The 15338-nt window shown below is 41.3% G+C and overlaps 1 protein-coding gene across 2 annotated transcripts in view; it reads left to right on the top strand.

Annotated features, from left to right (window-relative positions):
* The window catches only part of fam168a (family with sequence similarity 168 member A), a 138216-nt gene that overhangs the window by 64473 nt on the left and 58405 nt on the right, over positions 1–15338 (top strand). The window lies entirely within an intron of this gene.

Raw genomic sequence — 15338 nt, 5'->3', positions numbered from 1 at the left:
GGGTGCAGAACTGCTCATGATACTCTAAGCACGGTCTGATCAGTGCTTTACAGAACCTCCGTTTCACATCTTTGCTTTTATAGTCTAATACTCGTGAAATGAATACTAACATTGCATTTGCTGCCTTAACCACTGACTCAACCTGCGTTAACTTTTAGGGAATCCTGCATGAGGACTCCCAAGTCCATTTACACCTCTGAGTTTTTTTGAATTTTCTCCATTTAGAAAAATGACTGTTTTTATTCCCTCTGCCAAAGTGCATGACCATTCACTTCCCTACATTATATTCTATGTGCTACTTTGCCCATTCTCCTAACCTGTCTACGTCTTTGTGCAGACTTGCTTCCTTAACACTACCTGCCAATCCACCCATCTTTATATTGTCTGCAAACTTGGTCACAAAGCCATCAATTCCATCATCCAAATGATTGACATAATGAGAAAAGTGGTCTCAGCACTGAGCCCTGCAGAACACCAGTTGTCACCAGCAACCAACCATAAAAGGCCCCCTTTATCTCACACTTTGCCTCCTGTCAATTAACCATTCTCCTATCTGTGCTAATATCTTTCCTGTAATACAATGGGCTCTTATCTTTTCAAGCAGCCTTGTGTGTGGCACCTTGTCAAATGCCTTCTGAAAATCCAAGTAAACATCCATTGACTCTCCTTTGTCTATTATGCCTGTTATTTCTTCAAAGAATTCTAACAGATTTGTCAGGCAAGGTTTCCCCTTAACGAAACCGTCTGACTTTAGCCGATTTTTTTTTTAATCATATGCCTCCCAAGTATCCTGAAACCTCATTCTTAATAAGGGACTCCACCATCTTCCCAACCACTTAAGTCAGTTGAACTGGCCAATAATTTCCTTTCTTCTGCCTCCCTCCCTTCTTGAAGAGTGAAGTAACATTGCAATTATCCAGTCCTGTAGAACCATTCCAGAATCCAGTGATTCTTGAAGAATTATTACTAATAACTCTACAATCTCTTTCAGAACTCTTGGGGTGTAGTCTATCTTCAGGCCTTTCAGCTTCCAAGTGCCACCACCTTAATAATAGCAACTGCACTAAGTCCTGCCCCCGCCATTCGAATTTGTGGCAAACTGTTAGTATCTTCCACAGTGAAGGCTGATGCAAAATAATTAGAAACATAGAAAACATACAGCACAATACAGGCCCTTCAGCCCACAAAGCTGTGCAGAACATGTCCTTACCTTAGAGCTACCTAGGCTTTACCCATAGCCCTCTATTTTTCTAAGCTTCATGTCACCATCCAGGAGTCTCTTAAAAGACCCTATCGTTTCTGCCTCTGCCACCAGCAGCACATTCCACGCACTCACCACTCTCTGCGTTTAAAAGACCGACAAACAAACAACTTACCCCTGATATCTCCTCTGTACCTACTTCCAAGCACCTTAAAATTATGCCCTCTCGTGCTAGCCATTTCAGCCTGATTATCCACACTATCAATGCCTTGATTATCCACAAGATCAAAGATCTTGTACACCTCTATCAAGTCACTTCTCATCCTCTGTCACTCCAAGGAGAAAAGACCAAGTTCACTCAACCTATTCTTATAAGGCATGCTCCCCAATCCAGGCAACATCCTTGTAAATCTCCTCTGCACCCTTTCTGTGGTTTCCACGTCCTTCCTATAGTGAGGCGACCAGAACTGAGCACAATGCTCCAAGTGGGGTCTGACCAGTGTCCTATATAATAGGTGCAACATTACCTCTCAGCTCTTAAACTCAATCCCACGATTGATGAAGGCCAATGCACCATATGCAGCTTTAACCACAGAGTCAACTTGCATAGTAGCTATGGACTCGGACCTGAAGATCCCTCTGATCTTCTACACTACCAAGAGTCTTAGCATTAATACTATATTCTGCCATCATATTTGACCTATGAAAATGAACCACCTCACACTTATCTGGGTTGAACTACATCTGCCACTTCCCAGCCCAGTTTTGCATCCTATCATTGTCCTGCTGTAACCTCTGACAGCCCTCTACACTATCCACAACACCCCCAACCTTTGTGTCATCAGCAAATTTACTAACCCATCCTTCCACTTCCTCATCCAGGTCATTTATAAAAATTGCAAAGGGAAGGGGTCCCAGAACAGATTCCTGAGGCACACCACTGGTCACTGGCCTCCATGCAGAATATAACCTGTCTACAACCACTCTTTGCCTTCTGTGGGCAAGCCAGTTCTGGATCCACAAAGCAATATCCTCTTGGATGCTATGCCTCCTTACTTTCTTAATAAGCCTTGCATGGGGTACCTTATCAAATGCCTTGCTGAAATCCATATACACTACATCTACGGCTCTACCTTCATCAATGTGCTTAGTCACATCCTCAAAATTCAATCAGGCTCGTAAGGCACGGCCTGCCCTTGACAAAGCCATGCTGACTATTCCTAATCACATTGTGTCTCTCCAAATGTTCATAAATCCTGCCTCTCAGGATCTTCTCCAACTTACCAATCACTGAAGTGATCTTTATCTGCCATTTCTTTGTCCTTCATTATGATCTTTCCAGCAGTTTGTTGTCCACTCTCCTCTCTTTATATATCTGGGGGAAGAAAAATTTAATATCCTCTTGTATTGGCTAGCTTACCTTCATGTTTAATTTTTTCCTCTCCTTGTGGCCTTTTAGTTGCTTTCTGTTGATTTTTTTTTAAAAAGGGCTTCCGAATTCTCTAACTCCCCACTAATTTTTACTGTATTATATGCCCCCTTGCTTTTATGCTGTCTGACTTTCCTTGTCAGCTGTGGTTGTGTCATTCTTCCTTGAGAATACTACTGCATCTTCATGATGTTTCAATCCCACACCTTTTGAATTGCCCCCAGAAACTCCAGCCATCATCGCTGCTAATGTCCTCTTCCAATCAACTTTGACTTGTTCCTTTCATTTCTCTGTAATTCCCTTTACTGCACTGTAATACAGATATATCTGTCTAGACTTTCCCTCTCTTACTAGAGGTGAGTTCTATCATGTGTTCACTGTCTCTTAAGGATTCCTTGACCTTAAGCTCCCTAATTGAATCTGATTTATTACACAACACCCAATCCAGAATTGCCTTTCCCTTAGTGGGTTCAATCACAAACTGCTCTAAAAAGCCATCTTGTAGGTATTCCACAAATTTCCCCTTGGGATCCAGCACCAACCTGATTTTCCCAATCTACCTGCATATTGAAATCCCCTATGACTGTCATAAAGTTGCCCTTTTTACATGACTTTTCTTTCCTCCGCTGTAATTTGCAACCCACATCGTGGCTACTGTTTGGGAGCCTCTATATAACTTCCATCAGGGTCTTTTTACCCTTGCAGATTCTTAACTACCCACATAGACTTGATATTTTCTGAACCCAAGTCACTTCTTTATAAGGACCTTGATTTAATTTTTTACACCAACAGAGCCACCCCATCACGTTTGCCTGTCCTTTTGATACTATGTAAATCCCTGGATGTTAAGCTCCCAACTATGATCTTCCTTCAGCCACAACTCAGTGGTGGCCACAACATCATGCCTGCCAGTCTCTAACTGCTACAAGATCATCTACTTCATTCCGTATGCTATGTACATTCAAATATGACACCTTCAGTCCTGTATTGATTTTTTTCCGATATTTTTTTTTCTCTAATCTTACACTTCAACTCATCCCACTGACTGAAAATTTGCCCTATCATCTGCCTGTTGGTCCTGTCTCACTACACACCGCATCTAGTTGTAAACCAACTGCCCCATCCTCAGCCCTATCTCTCCAGTTCACATCCCCCACCAAATTAGTTTAAACCCTACCCAACAGCTCAAGCAAACCTGACCACAAGAATATTGCCCCCCCATTCCCCATGGGTTCAGGTGTAACCAGTCCTTTTTGTATAGGTCATACATACCTCAGAAGAGATTCTAGTGTTCCAGAAATGAAACGCTGATCCCTATCTCAATTCCTCGACCACACATTCATCTGCCAAATCATCCTTTTCTTACCTTCAGTGGGAAGTGGCACATGCAGCAATCCAGAGATTACTATCCTGGAGGTCCTGCTTTTCAGCCTTCTACCTAACTCCCTTTATTCTCTCTTCAGGACATTCCTCCCTTTTCCTACCTGTGTCATTGGTATCAAAATGTACCATGACTTCCACTTGTGTACTCTCCCCTTTTAGAATGCATTTGTCCCGATCTGAGACCTCCCTGACCCTGGCATGTGTGAGGTAACATAACATCTGGGTGTCTCTTTCCCATCCATAGAATTTCCTTTCTGCTCTAACAATGGAATCTCCGTCACTACTGCACTCCTCCCTGCACCCCCTTCTGAGCCACAGAGCCAAATGCAGTGTCAGAGACCTGACCTGACCTGGCCTTTCCTTTGCTAGGTCATCTTCACCACCTCAACAGTATCCAAAGCAGATATCCTAACCATATGCAACCTTCCAATGTCAATAAGACCAAGGAATTGATTGTCGACTTCAGGAACGGGAAGTTGAGGGAACACTCACATTTGTCCTCATTGAGTGATCAGCACTGGAAAGAGTGAACAGTTTCAAATTTCTGGGTGTCAGCATCTCTGAATATCTATGCTGGGTCCAGCATATTGATGTAATTACAAAGAAGTCATGACCATGGATATATTTCATTAGGAGTTTGAAGAGAATTGGCATATCACCAAAGATACTTGCAAATTTCTATAGATGTACCATGAAAAGCATTCTATCTGGTTGCATCACTGTCTGGTATGGAGGGGCTACTGCACACGATCAGAAAATGCTGCAGGAAGTTGTAAACTCAGCCAGCTCCATCATGGGCACTAGCCTCCCCAGCATCCAGGACACCTTCAAAAGGTGATGTCTCAAAAGAGTGGCATCTATCATAAAGGGACCCATCACCTAGGACGTTTCTTCTTCACTTTGCTACTATCAAGAATGTCAGAATCGGAATCAGGTTTATTATCACCGGCATGCATACTGGGGTCCGAAAGGCACATTCTCAACGTCTTAGGACCAGCTTCTTCCCCTGTGCCATCAGATTTCTGAATGGGCAATGAACTCGTGCACTACCTATTTTTCTTCCTTTTGGTCTTTTTGCACTAATTGTAATTTTTTGTCTATTTCTTACTGTTATTTAGTTTATTATGTGTTACTATGTACTGCTGCCACAAAATAAATTTCATATGCCAGTGATAATAAAACCTGATTCTGATTCTAAGTGTGTTATTATTTCAAAATGAGCTTGGGGGGGAAAAAGATCAAGGGCATGAAACTTACTTATGTGGGTTTGGGGCTAGAAAAGAAGATTCCAGGGATGTTGTGCAGTAGACATCTGAAGTTGCTGAATAGATCTTTTACTTCCAAGATGTCATTAGTATACTGAAGATAAATTATACATTTGCGACTCCCATCATTGTGTGGTCATAACAAAGCTATCTGTTCTCTGTGCCATGTGGAATAGAAATGGGACTTTGGGTCCACTGCACCCATTCACCACAAGTGGCTGTCTAAACAAATCCCATTTATTAGCATTTATCTGTGCTTGTCCAGATACTATTAAAATGAGAGATTCTATTGATCATTGCTTCTGGGTGCAAGTATCTTCCTCACTATCCCTCAAAACTACCTTGCCTTTATTCACCTAGTTCTCCAGGTTTTAACACCTCTAAAATTGGGACAGGTTTCTTGCTATCTGCCACATCTATTGCCACCTTCATTCTAAATTAGATAGTAGGCAAGATGTTCTTTGCTGTGGGCAAAAATTCAGGCGGGCATCAATAACTATCACCCCATTGTACTTACATCCATGGGCCAAATCAATGGTGGTGATGAATTGGCATACAGGAGGGAGATTGAAAACTCAATGTCAACAAGATCAAGGTTGCTGTAGATTGTAGACTTCAGGAGAGGAAACCAAAGGTCCATGAGCCAGTTCTCATCGGAGGATTAGAGGTGGAGAGGGTCAGCAACTTTAAATTCCTGGGTGTTACTATTCCAGATGATCTGTCATGGACCCAGCACGTAAGTGCAATTGTGAAGAAAGCGTGGCAATGCCTTTACTTCCTTAGGAGTCTACAAAAGTTGGGCATGACATCTGAAACTTTGACAAACTTCTGTAGCTGTGTAGTGGGGGGTGTATTAACTGGCTGCATCATGGCCTGATACGGGAGCATTAATGCCTTTGAACAGAAATTCTTACAAAAAGTAGTTGATACAGCACAGTGCATCATGGGAAAAGCCCTCCCAACTATTAAGCACAGCTACATGAAATGTTGGCGTAGGAAAGCAGCATCATCGATAGAGATCACCACCATCCAGGCCATGCTCTTCTCTCACTGGTGCCTTTAGATAGAAGGTACTACCCCTTAATAATCAGGCTCTTGAACAAAAGTGGATAACTACACTCGCCTTGATAGAGGTGTTCCCTCAAACAACGATCTTAGTTTAAGAACTCTTTATCTCATTATGTCATGTTCTCATTTATATATATTTGCATAGTTTATGGTCTTCTGCACTCTGGTTGATCTTTCATTGATCCATTTATAGTTACTATTCTGTGGAGTTGCCGAATATGCCCACAGGAAAATGAATCTCAGGGTTGTATGTGGTGACGTATATGTACTTTGATAATAAAGTTTACTTTGAATGACTGCTAGGGAAATGGAAAACTGGCCTGGGGCAACTTTATGTAAACCAAGGGTTTTTCAGAGTAGATGTGAATTCAATCTCTGGAATGGTTGGGAAGGAAGGAAGAAAAGCTTCACATGTACAGTACATTGAAAATCAAAGCATGCTGGGAATTGCATCATTTTGCGTCAGTGTCCAAAGCAGTATAAGGTGTAGGGACCCACAAGTGCCACCACACTTTCACAGCCAAAGTAGCATGCCTTCAAATCACTGAACAGGCAAAATCTCCATCAGCACAGGTGCACCATGAGGCTGTGTCACTTTAGCTCCACTGCAATAGTTAAATTTGCTTATGGTCTGCCATTCTAAGTATTTGCTGGGTCCATTGATTGTGTTACCTTCCAACAAAAAAGAGAATGATTCTCATTCCATATAACAAAATACACATCAGCATGGGAAAGTGTCATTAATTTCTCTAATTTACAATAACCACTCCCCTCTGTTTTCCTCCCCCCGTTTCCCTTCGCCTATCATCTCACCCCCTACCCACACTCCATTTTTTCCTCTTTTTCCCATTTCTGTGCTTCCACGATTTCCCCATCACCTTCACTTTTCTCCCTCTGGTTTACCACCTCCAAAGTAAAGTAAATTTATTAGCAAAGTATATGCCTTAAATATCACATACTGCCTCGATATTCATTTTTTCCAGGCATTTATAAGTAAAAATACAATAGAATTTATGAAAAGCTGCATATAGACTGACAAACAACCAATGTGCAAAAGACGATGAGCTGTATAATTAAAAGGAATACCAAGAATTGTTTTTTAAAAAAATATTGAAGGTGAATCTATAGGTCATAGACTTAGTTCTGTACAGTGGTGATTGAAGTTATCCATATTGATTCATGAGCCTGATGGCTGTAGGATAATTGTTAATTAACTTGGTGGCATGGGATCTTTTGTTTTTGCCCAATGGTAGTAGCAAGAAACAGGCGTGACTTGGATGGTGGGGGTCTTTGGGTGCTTCTTTCTTGTGGCAGTGCTCCATACAAATGGATTCAGTGGTGGAGGGGTGTCTTTGCCTCTGATGGACTGGGCTTGTATGTACCACCTTCTCTAGTCTTTCCTGTCCCTGGGCATTGATGTTTCCATACCAGGCCATGATGTAACCAGTTAGGGTATTTCACACACTACATCTGTAAGATGTTTATCAATGTTTTTGGTAGCATGGCAAATCCACACAAATGTCTAAGAAAGTAGATGTGCTGCCGTGCCTTATTTGTAATGACGCTTGCATGCTGGTCCCAGGAAAGTTCCTCTACGAAAGTTTGTTAACTCTAAGGAATTTAAAGCTCTACCCGTCACCTCCTTTTCACATTTGCTTTTCTTCCTCTTCCCCACGCTCCTGCCTTCCCCCTCTCACTTGGGTTCAGCTATCACCTGTTAGCTTCTGCTCTTCCTCCCTCCCTTTTATTCCAGCTTCTGTCCCCTTCCTTTCCAGCTCTGATGATTTGGCTTGAAATGTCAACTGTCTATTTTCCTCCATAGATGCTGCCTGACCTGAGTTCATGCAGCATTTTGTGTGTTTTGATCATGTATTATGGTGCTAGGTGTCATTGTGTAAATGGGATAAGATTATTTTACTGATTTAAAACACATTGGATTTTCTCTATTTGTGCAGTATTTAATGTTTTGTTGACAATATATTAAAGGATTATCAAGTATGCATTATAGCAGCTAGGTGTGAATGCTTGAGATACCATGACAGTGTTCTCTAATGCAGAGAAAAATCTAGATGTTATAAAATTCAGTATCCTGATGTCATGATCATGAAAATGTTATTACTCAGGATTGGGGAATCAATGAGTAACTTAAAAATCAATTTGAGATGGTTTAGGAGAAATAACTTATTGTAGAGAATTTAGATAATGGAATGGTTTATCACAAAAAATAGTTAAAACTGTGCTACGTACTTTAAAAGAGATGGTTGAAATATTCATATGGTTATAGCAAAAACCTTTCAAAACTGCAATTTGTGTTGTTAAAATGCTTGAGTTAGTGTTTTGTAATGAACTTTAATTCTTTGTTTTAAATAGTATTACGGAGGTTTAGCCTCCAGTGGAATAATTGCCTCTTGTGAAATAAAGTCTTCTGGCTATCTTAAGCATGGCCTCAGTTCTGAAATAGACTCAATTCTAAGTCTGACATGGGCACGAAATTGGTCATTATGATGGGAGGACAGAAGCTGTAATATGAGCTGTCACTGTTTATAAAACAGTTAATTTGCATTAGAATCAAGTTGCATATTAATTAGTCCTTTCGTGTTACATTTTAGGATTTATATACTTATTGAGCACGTCATTGCTGATATTCCTGCAGTTAAAACTACATTCTCTTCGATGTTTGTGATTTGGTATTTGCAACACTTTTTGAACATTTTGAATTAACTTTAATATTCAGTGTTAAACTGAAATCTTCAGTTCACTTGCAAAGAACATTTTCAGTTGGGTTAATTTTCTAATTAATTCCTGATGGCATTTGGAAGTAGGCCTTGAATGTGTGGTTGACACAGGTTTGCTTCCAGTATCTCAAGTTATTTGTCGCTTACTGTTAATGTGCTAAGAATGCAAAAACAGTTTGTAAAAAGAAGGTTTATGTGGATCTAATTGACTTTGTCCTGAGAAGCTTAGTAATTAGCATGCCACAGATGTGGTTACTATGACAATCTTGAGCAGTCTCTCTGGGTCAAGGATAGTTTCAGTTCTGTAGATTAAGGTGGTTGATGAAGGGTAATGTGGGTCTGCCATAGGTGGTGAAGGAGATTGATGGAATGGGTGGGTAGTGTAGAGGGAATGATTCTAACAAAAGGGTAAGGTTCTCAGTGTCATCCCAAATATGGTAAATTTTGATTGGTCAAGGACCATTAATGCTTGTGAGTTGGTGCAGATGCCAGACATTTTGAGAACACTTCAGAATATTCTTGAATTTTTCATCTATTCTGGTGTTTGCTTGCCATGCTTTCACTTGGACTAAAGTGCCTGATTTGGGACTTTGGTGTCAGACAACTGAATGATGTGGCCTGGCCATTGGAGTCATTGTCAGTTAGCACAGAGTCATACTGCTTGGTCCGCTTTGTCAATGCCAATCATTCAGATCCTATTTGCCTCCACTTGTCCATAACCTGTGCCTTTGCAATTGAAGTGCTTGTCTAGATACTTCAATATTGTGAAATTCTCTGTCTCCACCGTCCTTTCAGGAACTGTATTCAGAACCCCAGCTAACCGCTAAGTGAAAATACTTCCTTGTATCCCTTTTAAAGGTCTTACGCTTCACCTTAAACCTTCGTCCCTGATTACTAATAGCTCTGCTCTGAGAAAAAAATTAGTATTGACTGCCTTGCCTATGGCCTTCATAATTTTGTATGCCTCTGTTAGGCTCCCTGCTCAGCTTTCTCTACTTCAAGGAAAACAAGCTCCTCGTACCCAAGGTACTTCATCTCGGCACTATCTTGTACATCCTCTGAAAAGCAATCAACATTCTTTTCATAATATACCACAACTTCCCTTCTCTTATCCTTTGCCCTTTACCTAATGGCACTTATTATGTCCATATGTATTCTTGCCACCCTGTCTACCTGTGCTGTCACTGTCACAGTTCTAAAAATTAGATTAGCTTTATTTGTTGCATATACATGTAAACAAAACATTTCACTGTATGTTTTGATCAATGCCCAACACAGTTCAAAGATATGCTGGGGGTAGCTCGCAAGACTCTTACTTGTAAAACCAACATAGCATCTCCCCAACTTACTAACCCTAACACATACATCTTTGGAATGTGGGAGGAGACCCATGCAGTCAAGGGAGAACGTATAAACTCTTTCAGACAGTGGTGGGAATTGAACCCCACTAGAGCTGTAACATATCATGGTAGCTGCTAGGTTACTGTGCTGGCCCAAGTCCAAGGTTGTATTGGACTTGTTCCACAATCCTCTCTGGGGTCATACAAAGATGAAATATAATATATCTTGACCTTGCTTCTCATATTAGGATTAAATCCTTTCAGCATTTACAAGCCCAGTATACCAGTGGATCAATCTCTTTCCTTAGCTTGAGACTATACTCCTTATAAAGCCATGCTGTCTGTCCTTGATCAATCCCTATTCTGCTAATTATAGGTTGATCCTGTCCCTCAGAAATATTTCTAATAACTTTCCTACCAACCACCAGTGTAAGATTTATAAATGTATAATTACCTGCCTTAATCCTGCTACCCTTCACGAATTAAAGAACCACATCTGCTATTCTCTAGTCTTCTGGCATCTCATGAAGAGCTAATAGGATTAAAAACCTGTCAGGGCTGCAGCTCTTCTTCTCTCCCCCCCCCCCCCCGATTCCCATAGCAGTCTGACCTATATCCAGCTGAATCCTTTGACAACCTTCCCCACAATCCATGACTTGGCCAATTTCTGTCATCTGCAAACTTAGTAATCAGCCCATCTACACTTTTCTTCCAATCACTTAAAAGATACAAATCACAAACAAATGGGTCTCAACAGGGATCTTTGTGAAACATCACTAGTCACAGTCCTCCAGTTAGAAAAAGTACTTTACCACTGTCTTCTATGGCCTAGCCAATTTTCTATCTAATCTATATTGTCTTAAATCCCAAGAGCCTTAATCTTCAGGATCATCTTACCATGAGGAGCCTTGTTGAAAGCTTTAGCAGAGTCCATCTACAACTGCACAAAAAAGTTTGTGAGCCCTTTGCAATTACCTGGTTTTCTGCATTAATTACTCCTAAAATGTGGTCTGATCGTCATCTGCCCAATAATAGACAAACATAATCTGCCTAAACTAATTACACATAAACAATTGTACTTTTCAAGTCATTATTAGAAACGTTTTTTAATCCAGGGGTCACCAACCTTTTTTGCACTGCGGATCGGTTTAATATTGACAGTAGTCTTGCGGACCAGCCAATGGGTGCGGGGGGGGGGTGTTAATCACGACTGGAATATAGGTGATGTCAACTATAAGTGGCTAATACACTCAAATTCGTTTCTAAAGGGGTTTATCTAACAAATTTAATATTAAACACACAGCACGTTTTCCTCATATGAACATATGAAATCATTGCAACACACCAATATTGCTGAATCAGTGGGAGCCCTGGGCTTGTTTCCCTGCAACAAGAAGGTCCCATCGAGGGGTGATGGGAGACAGTGATATTCGAAGGGGGTTCCTTCTGTCCACTCTATTCCGCAATTTAGTTTTTGTTGCATTCATTGCAGAAAACCCAGCTTTGCAGAGGTATGATGTTAGAAATGGAAGCAACGTTTTCAGTGCTTCCATGGTTATCTCAGGATATTCAGCCTTGACTTTGATCCAGAATGCCGGCAGAGATGTTATGTCAAACATACTTTTCAGCCCACAGTCATTTGCAAGCTTGAGGAGTTGATCTTCCCGCGCTGACATGGATGATTCACTGGGGACATTCACAAGTGGGTCTCGGACCCATTCCTTTGCACGTCTTGGGTCATTTGCGGTTGGGAAGTAACGCTCGAATTCTGTCGACAGCGAAGATAGGTGATCGCACACCAGCTGTGAGAAGGACGGTGCAGCCTCAGTCTCTCCCAAAATCTCAGCTAATCTCTATATGTCAAATATGCCCCTGTCCAGTAGCTGTCCCCACAGTTCCAGTTTGGCTTTGAAAGCAGACACTTTGTCTGCCAGCTTGAAGACAGTTGTTATTCTCCCCTGAAGTGACAAATTGAGTTCATTGAGCAGGTTGAAGATGTCACACAGATAAGCGAGTTTTACTATCCACTCGTCACTGAAGTGTGCTACCAGTGGTGACTTTTTTTTCCTGAAAGAAATCTCTGTAGCAGCACTCTTAACTCAAAAACCCTGGCCAGGGCTCTCCCCTTTGATAACCACCTGACTTCAGTGTGTAAGAGAAGGCGTTTGTGCTCTGCATCCATTTCCTCACAAAGCTGCTCAAACGGACGTGTGTTAAGGGCTTTTGCTTTGATGTGATTGATAACTTCAACAACGTTGAAGTTAAGATCGCTGTGAAGATCAGGTGACATTTTTCGGCTAGCCAGCATTTTCCTGTGTATGACACAGTGTGTCGACTGTTTTGAAGCAACCTCTTTGACTCGGGTAGTGAAACCAGACAGCTGTCTAGTCATAGCTGCAACCCCGTCTGTGTATATTCCAACACAGAATGACCAGTCCAGTTTGCCTGACATGTAGTCATTCAAAGACTTGAATAGTTCTGCCCCAGTTGTTAGTTGGCAGCAGCAGTGCACACGACATCCTCATGCACATCATCTTGAAATCTATATCGCACATAAACCAGCAGTATTGCCTTGTCAACATCGGTAGACTCGTCCTTATCTGTGGATTCTGCATGCGCGGATTCAACCAACCGTGGATCAGGAATACCTGGAAGTTCTCTCTCCAGTACTTGTTTGAGCATGTACAGACTATTTTTTCTTATCATTATTCCCTAAACAATACAGTATAACAATGATTTACATAGCATTTACATTGTATTAGGTGTTATAGTAATCTAGAAATGATTTAAAAGTACAGACAGTCCCCGGGTTAAGAATGAGTTCCATTCCTGAGTCCGTCTTTAAGTCGGATCTGAAGTTGGAACAGGTACATCTGGTGTTATTTAGCGTCAGTTAGTCAAACGTTTTTCTTAGTATATAGTACATATTTGACCTTTCTATGTATATAAAACACTTAAGAAACATGCGTATTTCAAAAATTAAACCTCTGCGTTGCTTAGTAATAATTGTAGCTTTCATCGGGGCAGGGCTTTTCACAGGCTCCATTAAAATGGTTCTGATCGTTGACCGACTGTAGCCTAATGCTTTTCCAATGACCGATGGCGTTTCACATCTTTCTGATCGCTTTATTACTTCCACCTTATTTTCAATCGTGATTATTTTCGTGAACAGAAACACCGCAAATTCAGAGCTGCGCCGCCGGGTCATAATGTCCACTGACCATGTTAAATAAAGTCCGGGGTTCCACTGGGTCCTAAAGACCACCACACTGTGACAGGTTAAATAAGGGACTTGAGCATCCGCATTTTTTTGTATCCGCAGGGGGTCTCAGAAACAAATACCCTGCGGATAAGGAGGGCCGACTGTGTTTAATAACTGGTAGAACTTCCTTTCGCAGCAATAATCTGCACCAAACGTAGCTGCTGATCAGACTTGTACAAGACTGAAGAGGAATTTTAGCCTATCCCTCCTCACAAAACTGTTTCAGTTCATCAGTATTTCTGGGATACCTTGCATGAACAACCCTCTTGGGTTCATGCCACAGCATTTCAATTGGATTAAGGTGTGGATTCTTCCAAACCATGAATTTTCTTCTTTTTTTTCACCATTTTGTTGTTGGTTTACTCTTGTGTTTCGAATCATTGTTTTGTTGAATCATTGACCTCCTATTAATCTTCAGGTGAAGGACCACTACCCTGACATTCTCTTGTAAAATATCTTGAGACAATTTTGATTTCTTTGTTCTGTCAATGATTGCAAGCTGTCTAGGCCCTTGTGGCAACAAAGCAGCCTTCCACCATGCTTCACAGTTGGAATGAGGTTTTGATGTTGGTGTGCAGTACCCCTTTTCTTCCAACCATAATGGTGTACATTTGTCCCAAAAATACATCAACTTTTGTCTCATCTGTCAATGAACATTGTCCCAGAAGCATTGAGGAACACTTAGGTGGTCTTTTGCATACTTGAGACGTGTAGCAATGATTTTTTTGGAGAACAATTCTGGTTCAGTGTTTTTTCTGATAGGGGACACATGAACAGAGACAAGTTCAGGCTCAGCCAACATATGTTCATCGGAGGAAACAACTTCTGGCCCTGCCAAACTGAGAAATCTTGTTTGTGTGGATGCTGTGTGAGGTGTTGCCTGGGGTTACAAATCTGCACCGCAGAATATCGGAGCACACCATATGCAATTAAATGATTGAACTTTATAAATCTTAATCTGGATAGAGAGTTAGTAAAGAAAATAAAAAGTAAGAGGGCCCATTTTAAGGGAAAAGTCTGTTGAGCATCATCGGAGCTCACTGTTCATTCATTTGTTACCGTCGACCTGCAAGCGTAGCCAGCCCTCGGACCCTCACTCCTCATTCCACTCCATCCAGTGGTCTTCCAACTCTTTCCATTAGAGTCCTTTCTGTCCATCACTCCCAGACAAAAGACCACGAAAATCTCTCTTCCAGACTCTCAAGGAAGAACAACATTTCTCCCATTGGATAACATACATTCCAAAGCCCTGTTATCTCTAGTCATAACCCAAACATTGCTGCTACAGAGAAGCCATTACATTAGCCTTAGTGGTGAAACCTTACAGCCTGTTGCACAGTTCCAGAGATTTTTGCAGGTCTTCTGCTGTTACCCTTGGGTTCTTTTTCACCTCCTTCAGTATTGTGATTTATGCTGTTGGTGTGATCTTTGCAGGACACCCACTCTTAGGGAGAGTAGCAATGGTACTGAATTTCTTCCATTTGTAGACTGTGGATTGATGAACATTTGGGTCTTTAGAAATGCTTTTGTAGCCTTTTCCAGCTGCATGCATCCCTGCAATTCTTCTAAGGTCCTCTGAAAGTTGTACACATTAACTGCTCTTTCTTGAGAAGAGCAGGCTCTGTCAGTAACTGATTTTGTGTCTTTTTTATAGG

The sequence above is a fragment of the Hemitrygon akajei genome, chromosome 4 (genome assembly GCF_048418815.1).
Source record: "Hemitrygon akajei chromosome 4, sHemAka1.3, whole genome shotgun sequence".
Classification (NCBI taxonomy): domain Eukaryota; kingdom Metazoa; phylum Chordata; class Chondrichthyes; order Myliobatiformes; family Dasyatidae; genus Hemitrygon; species Hemitrygon akajei.
This window is presented reverse-complemented; position numbering and strand designations above follow the sequence as displayed.